Raw genomic sequence first — 7,879 nt, forward strand, 5'->3', positions numbered from 1 at the left:
TGGGAGATTTAATGCAAGTCAGTGGAACCTGTGATATATATCTGACAAATTCTGCTATTCTGTCCTAAATTTAGCATTGCCTGCCCTTCAGGATGGGATGTGAAAAAATAAAGCTCATAGCAAGAAATTTGGAGGCAATAGTTGAGTTTTGTTTTTAATGTTTTCAAAGCACTTTGCAGCCTTCCAAAATCGGTTTTGCTTCTTTTTAAGTTACTGTTTTGATTTGGGGGCTTTGTTCTTGATATTTATGAATACTATTATTCCTGACTTCTTTACAGACTTGAGAAATGCTATAAATTCATATTGCAGTATTTTATAATATAAAACAATCATAGTATTTTTCTTTGTTGCTGATGTTTTTATTAGATTGTTTTGACAGCATTTCATATATTTTTTACAATGTGAGATGCTACGTTGCATCTATAGGTGAAGACACTGATCACTGTATTCAGCAGACCTATGATAATGTTTCTTGCAATAGGATTATGCACAGCCCTGTTCAGAGATGAACTGCAAAGATGCATTTTTATTTGTCCTGAAGGAAGAGGAAATAATTAGGAAACTAATGAGCTATACATTTTTTTAAAAAAAAGGTATTTAAGCTTTTTCCATTGTAAAAATTATTCACGTGCTATAGGCTAATTGAACTGTGGTCAGACTAAGGTCATATGAATGAAGGTATTGAATTACTTAGTATGTTATCAACCTCTCCTCCTCCTCTGTCAAATCTGAAATATGTTGGTTTAGCTCAGTTATTGTAATCTTTAAAAAAAAAAAAAAATTCCTGAATTTAGATACATTTGCTTTTCAAAACATACTTTGTGAGTTTGCCCAGCTAGTATAGTGAGTGTAGTTTGTGTGCTTATAGTGGGTTTTTCATTTAGATAATTTACTTTAATACAAAGTATAATTAAAAGTCAGCTGGTCTTTGTGTCAAACTGTTTTTTTTTGTTCTGCAGGACTTTTTTTAAACTATGGTTAGTCTACCTACCATATTTTAATAATCCAGAGTATTGTGTTCTATGGAGTTATTGCATAGGAGGTGATTTTCTATATCAGATTATTAATCCATTAAATGCATTATTCTGCTGTGACATCAGAAAAACAACAAAAAAATCAAATATGTTGCTCCTATATCATATTTTAAAAGATTTTGTATTTTGTATAGAAGTAACACGATAATTAGGGTACTTCATAATCTTACCAGTCATTATTTTGCGCTTTGGAGCATGAAGCATAATGATTCTTTTTGTAAGACACTTAAACAAAAAATTCTATATCTAAAATTCATTACAGGAATGACAGGGATTACAAATGTTGGTCATATATGGGATGATTAAAAAAACCCACATTCGAAATATTACAAATAAATTATCTCAATGGATTTAGAAATTCAACAAATGCAGCATATCCTAATATTTCCCTTTCTTTTATTCTAAATAAATAAAGGACAAAATTCTCAGTCCCCAGTTTATCAAGTGCTTGCAGGCCTGATTAATAATTCAGAAGTGTTTGAAGAGTCACTCAATACTTACTTGTGTAAAACTCTTACCAAGTCAGTAGGGTTTTGCTAGAGTACCGAATTCAAGTTTCTGCACTAAATGATTTCTTGTATCTAGCATTATGTTAAACACGAGAACTGCTACTTGTAACTGCAATTCAGTAGATCAGTGTAATTCAACTATAATTCAAGTTAGTTCTCTTTATTGCACTATTAAGAAATTTTTTGTGTTCTAGGAAGAGAGGCACACCATGAAAAGCTAGTCTGTACTGAGTCTTTCTGCGGTACTCTTGAGAATATCTGTTCAACACACTGAGGGGTATCTTAGTATTTTTTTTTTTAAATGGGATACAGATGATACAATATGTTAGAGAAATGGCTATGAAAGCAGTTAAGAACCTGAACACAGAAACAGTATTAAACCCTTTCCCCTTTCTTTGACTTATGTGCTTGACTTCACAAATACTGACTTTAATCGGATTACTTGCATGCCTAAATTTAAACATGCATCATAGTAGCATTACACGTTTTGGTGACATCCTGAGATCTATTTGATAAGTGTTAATTGCAAAGCCAGAAGCTTAATGCTAAGGGAAAGGAGAAACATTTTGAATCTAGTTTGGAATAGGAGAACCAAAGTGGGATATTTTTTACTGTCTTGTACAAAAAAAAAAAAAATGAATCTTTTTAAGGAGGATAGTGTAAAGAGGAAAAATTCACTAGATCTTAGTTACATGGACTATTGTGTAATCGTTCAATAGAGAAATTAAAATCTGTATTTTATAGATGGAGGAATTTATTTAACAAAAGTTTGTTTACTTACCCGAGAGGATTAAAAGGATTTGCTTTTCAGTTACTTCCTAAAAAATTGCAAATATTATTTTGTTTTGCTGACAACAAAATGTTACACAGTAACACCCTAAAGGAGCAAAGTCTGCTAGCTATAGTAACATGGAATTAAAAGAAGATCTAAAAAAAAGTTTTGTTTATCTATATGGACAAGACTCTTAAGTTGGGAGAGGCATCATTTTGATGGAGTAGAGCAGTGCTCTGAAATTCTGTTGGAGAACAAATTGGACTCCAGGACTCCTGTACAGGGCATAAACCCAAGGCAAGAAACATCCCCTGTACAACATGAAGAATTGTATTCTGGAAATTCCATTTCTTCGTTACAGAATAGGTCTGTCTGCTTTGACTTTAAAGTGGCCACATCCCTGGACCAACTGCTCCAGCCAGTAAATGTACTGTACGCTTGAGCCCAGAGTGGTCAAGGATCATTAATGTTCCCTAAATCACTAGTTTCTGGCTAATGAGGCATACTTCACTGATGTGTCTCACTGGTATTAATAGTGAGACAGAGGGCAGTGACATAGTGAATAAGCTTTGTGAGTCTAAGAAAAGTAATGGAATAGATGCTTTAGGTTATATACCAGCTACTGGAGGGGGCTACATCAAGAAATGAACCTTGACTGTCTTCCAAGGTCATAGGCACCGCAAGTACAGACCTCAGGAATTTCTGGATTGTGACTCAGACTCTGTGTATGTGGTGGAGAGTCTGGGGTTTTCAGCAAATAGTATTACAATGACAGCGTCTTGGTATTATTCCTTGAAAGACACCTACATTCTGAGGAAACAGTTCCAATGTCTTCAAATGCTTGTGAAAGGGATCAGCAATTTATTTTAAATGCAGGTGAATATTGTGAAGGGGAGGAACAACTCTTAAGTGTGTAGATGTTCACTAGAGACTTTCGTATATAGAGCTGCATTTGTATAGGAGATCTTGTCTTTAGATGTCTAAATGCTGAAAAGAGTGACAAATTAAATAAAACCCAAAATTGTGATCAGGTACATTCTTCTAAGCAATGTCTTGAGCAGCAGTTTTATGTGGTATTGGTTTATTTAATTGTGATAAGTTCTGGGGTCAAGCTAACCATTAATGCTCACCATATTAATATTATTGAAAAATGCTTATTCTTATTTTTCAACAATTCTTTAACATGGAAGCTTTACTGCAGTGGTTTTCTCTAGCATTTATGAATTTCAGTTACCCTGTCTGCTGCAGTAGTATGTATTTAATAACTAGTGTCCTTTTTGCCCCTTTTCCAAACATCAGAGTCCCTATGTTAAAAACATTGTCTAGAGTCTGAGGATTTTTGTCTAGCGAGTACACCCAAATTATGGTGTAAATTCAGCTTCTTAATTCAGCTGCTACTCTCCTTCAAACCCATGTTTTAGTGCACTCCCATGTGGCAGATAGCACAGCTGAATGTGTATGACAAACCATATGTAGAACAGAGTAACTTTGCTTTACTCCATTTAAAGTCATAAACGCTAGCACAGCATCACAAAGTACCGATGACTGGCCTTGTCTTCATGAATCTTAGGGGCTTCCTTAAAGCTTATTGGAGCAATCGGAATTTTTCTGTGGAGTTCAGTGGGAGTATAGTTGCAGAAGTATTTAACCACTTTGGAGCAGATGTATGCTAGCTATTGTATGATAATAAAATTAATTGATAGTGAACTGTACTGAAAACAGTAATTAACTAGACTTAACTAATCTGTTCTTCATTATCTATGTGTGTTTTAATCTGCATTAAATAAATGGTATTGTCTTCCTAAAGCTCAGCAGACAAAATAGTAAGACTATTAATTGTGGGAAGGTAGTGTGGACTACATGACAGGTATCTGTGGAGACTTCTTTAAATAGAAGACAAATGAATGGAATAAACTGTCCCAGCAGAATGCTCTAATACAGTCCCATTTTACTGGGAAGCTCACTGTTTATTCAAAGTATACCACTGTATGTTTACTACCTGTTTCTGTCTATTGATATTTCATTAACTGTAACTGTAGCAGTTAAGAGGCTACACACTTTATCACCAATCCTTCTTTCTGCTATTAGTTCAGTTATTCATTTACATTCAGGTTAGAGTGGGTCTTGGTCATCACTGCAAATTGGAAAGATGAGAATTCTCACTCTGGACCAAATCAGCGATCTCTTCATCTTCTGAGAGTCATCAGTATAAGGTGCTTCAAACAAAGGTGTGTAAAATCCTCTGATGGATAATTCAGAAATGAAAAGCATGCAGGACAGGATTTTTCAAAAATAGTTGGAGTTGAGCTAACATCAAAGCATAAGGCTTAATTAGTGTCTAGGGTCATGAGATCTCAGGGGATTTTGAAAGTTATTTGTTACACATTATCTCAGGGGATTTTGGAAGTTACTTGTTACATATGAAGCTTTTTGCTGTCGGTATGTTTCTCTTTGATGCATGGTTCTCATCTCTTATCTATTTCAAACATAGATAGAGGTGTACAGAAGGTCACAAGAAGAAATAAAATTATTTCTTTGAAATACTAGTTAAGTGTATTCAATATTCAGTATTAGAAACATCTCCTGACTCTGATGCTACCAGCTATTAAGTCTTACCACACAAACAGGCCTCTCAATCTCAGTAGCCTTCTCAGCATTAGGCACTGTGAATGGATGCTTGCCTATAGCCCGGGGAAAACATTTATTAACAGTGTTTAGCATAGCAGGCTTTGCTGATTATGGAGTCACCCATAGAGTGTTTGAATTGCAAGGTTTTACATATGTTGCTTATGACTGTGCTGTTCCTCTGTTGTGCTCAGCTGTGAGGTGTTGGGGATACCTAGGTACTCAGGACACATTGCTGACATCATTCTATCAGCTAATACGTGTTACTGTAAAGTGTCTTTTGGGTAAAACCTTACACAATAGAGAGGACCATGACTTGTATAAGCCCCCACACAGGGCAAAGGATTCAATATTTGTTTCTGAACAAAGTTTTCCTTGTGACTCTCTGTAAACTTCAGTGTTTCATTCCCAAAAGTACTTGTGCCCATTTGACTTTTTATGAATAAAAAATAATTATCTGTTAATATCTCTTAAATCAGGAATAGGTTGTTGGGTTTTTTTAATGGGAATTTAAAAACTGCTTCTTGAGCAAGGCAACTTCTCAGATAACTTTGGGAGAACTTCCCCCATAAAACATGTTCTGGTACTCCTGATAAAAAGCCTTCTTCAGTTGTCAGTGAAGTCCTTAACTTTTAAGTGCTCTCCATAATTCCCTGCCTACTTATTGCTAATTTTTTTCCATCATGGTAGTCACAATTAAGTCCTCTTCTATCAGTTTGCTTGTTGGCACTTTCTCTGTTCGTGTCCTGTCAGTGCCTTGAAAGAGTCAGTCTGTCAACCCTTCATCACTGAAGGTGATTTAATCTAATTGCATATTCAAAGGACAACACAACAAATCATTATTAAGAGACTGTCTTGCTTTGGGAGAGGATGTTTTGGCTTAGCCATTGTTTGGAGTGTTTTATGAGGAGCAGGCATGTGGGGACAGGGATGGAGATGAGATTTTATTACCTTTTCTCTTTGCATTAAGGCTGATGACAGGTGTTTGGGGTTAATGGCTTGCACGTAAGAGCTATATTTACACAGTTGTATGTTGAGAGAAGAGGATACTTAATGACTAAACCCATCCGTCTATCTCCCAGACACATACCTGTTCTTTGTCATGCTGTCTGTACAGGCAGGAGCGTACAGGAAGAAGTGAGATGAAGGTTACTGGACCGTAACTGGTGATGGAACCAGTGAGAAATTCTGCCAGTTGGCCACCAGGTGGTACTAGGACTGCATTTGGGGAATTAAATCTCCTCCAGTTCTGGTCTTCGCTTTAAAATAAAGTACAATAAACCCCCTGCCCAACCCCCCAACAGAGTCTTGATAAATGCACCCACCAACATTGCATTTGGAGGTTAGCTGCACTAGCAGAACTGACCGTTCAGGCAATGTATCACCTAGCTAATAAACCCTTACTTTTAACAGTCAAGAACAATACTTTGAGCATATTCAGCTCCCATTGTCCCAGCTCTTCATTGCTGCCTTCTCATAATGCTCTGCTGTAATCTGAGGTTGCAACTTCAGATCCAGCAAGCAGTAGCACTAACTGTAAACTTTTTTTTTAAATAAACAGAACTAAGTTGCAGGAATAGCCCTGTTTCTGTAATTTTTGTTCCAATACTTTGCCCAGCCTACATCACTTCCCTTCCTTTGCAGATCCCTGCTATCCTTTTATCACTAGCTGGGTGAAAGTCCACTTATGCATGACCTGTCCAGCCACCACAGCAAACAGAAGAGATAAGTGAAGGGCTGCAGTGTAAACTCAGTTTACGAATGCTAATTTAGATTTCTCTTTACTATCTAGTTTCCAACAGTCAAATTTATGGAGAGCCTTGTTGCTATTATCAAGTTTGGCTGAGAAGTTCTATACTCAGTGACTATTTAGGTGGGAAAGAGGGTAGAAGCAGGACAGACAGCACCACTTGTATTTCTTACCCATTTTGTCTTTCAAGATAAGGGCTGGACACTTTTTGAATAGAAATAATGATCTTCTATGAATACTAACTGAAGGATACAGAGCTTTCAAAAAAATCAAAAAGTAATGTGCGCCAAAGGTCCCAGAGTTAAATAATGCTGTAACATTTAAGGGAAAAAAAAATACCTAAAGCTTTTGAACCTTTATAAATTTTGAAGTCAAGAAGTGATAACTGACTTTTGCACAGCTGAAATTATTCCTCTGTGTTTGTACAACATGGATTTTCAGGAAAAAAAAAAAAAAAGCTTTTCATCCTAGGAACCTCAGAACCAAATGTTTTATTGAACATAGGATTCAGCTACACCCTTTCCTCTTAAACCTACCATCTGTGAGAAGAGCCAACTGCCTTGCTCTTGGCGTATGTTTTCATACACATTCTTCTTTTGCTATGTCCTGGCCATAAACCCCTCTTCCTCCTAAAGAAGTAACGTTCCACAAGGACAACATGAAGGTTTTATGCTGTACTTGGTCACACATGTGGACATACACACTATGGGGTCCTGTGAACTGCCACATTAAAAATACACTACAGTTATTTCTAGATGTCTCATTAACATGCATAATAGTATCTTTGAATAGTGAATAGTCATGTATTTTGTACCACTGAGAGAACTGACCCTGTTGGTAACTGGAAGATGGCAGGCCAAGTCAAACAATGTCCAACATTTAAGACTTAGTCTGCTAGTGTAAGGACACACGGCTATACCAGGATAACCAGGAAGAGTTTTCTTCCTGGGCAGAAGGAAAACGATCTTTAAAAAATTACTTGCTTGTTACTGAAAAATTTCAAGCATGGAAGAAAAAAGGGATTTTATGAAGTGTAGGCTTCTAAGCAGCATTCTCATGCACTCAGTATTACTCTACACTGAAAAATATAGCTTTTCCTCAGGCAAAATTACCCTGCTTTTCTTTTTTTTTGGGGGGGGGGGGGGGGGGGCAGTTTGAAGTGATGGCTTTATGTTATTTTTCCCATTTG

The sequence above is a fragment of the Cariama cristata genome, unplaced genomic scaffold, assembly GCF_000690535.1.
Source record: "Cariama cristata isolate BGI_N322 unplaced genomic scaffold, ASM69053v1 scaffold43231, whole genome shotgun sequence".
Lineage (NCBI taxonomy): Eukaryota > Metazoa > Chordata > Aves > Cariamiformes > Cariamidae > Cariama > Cariama cristata.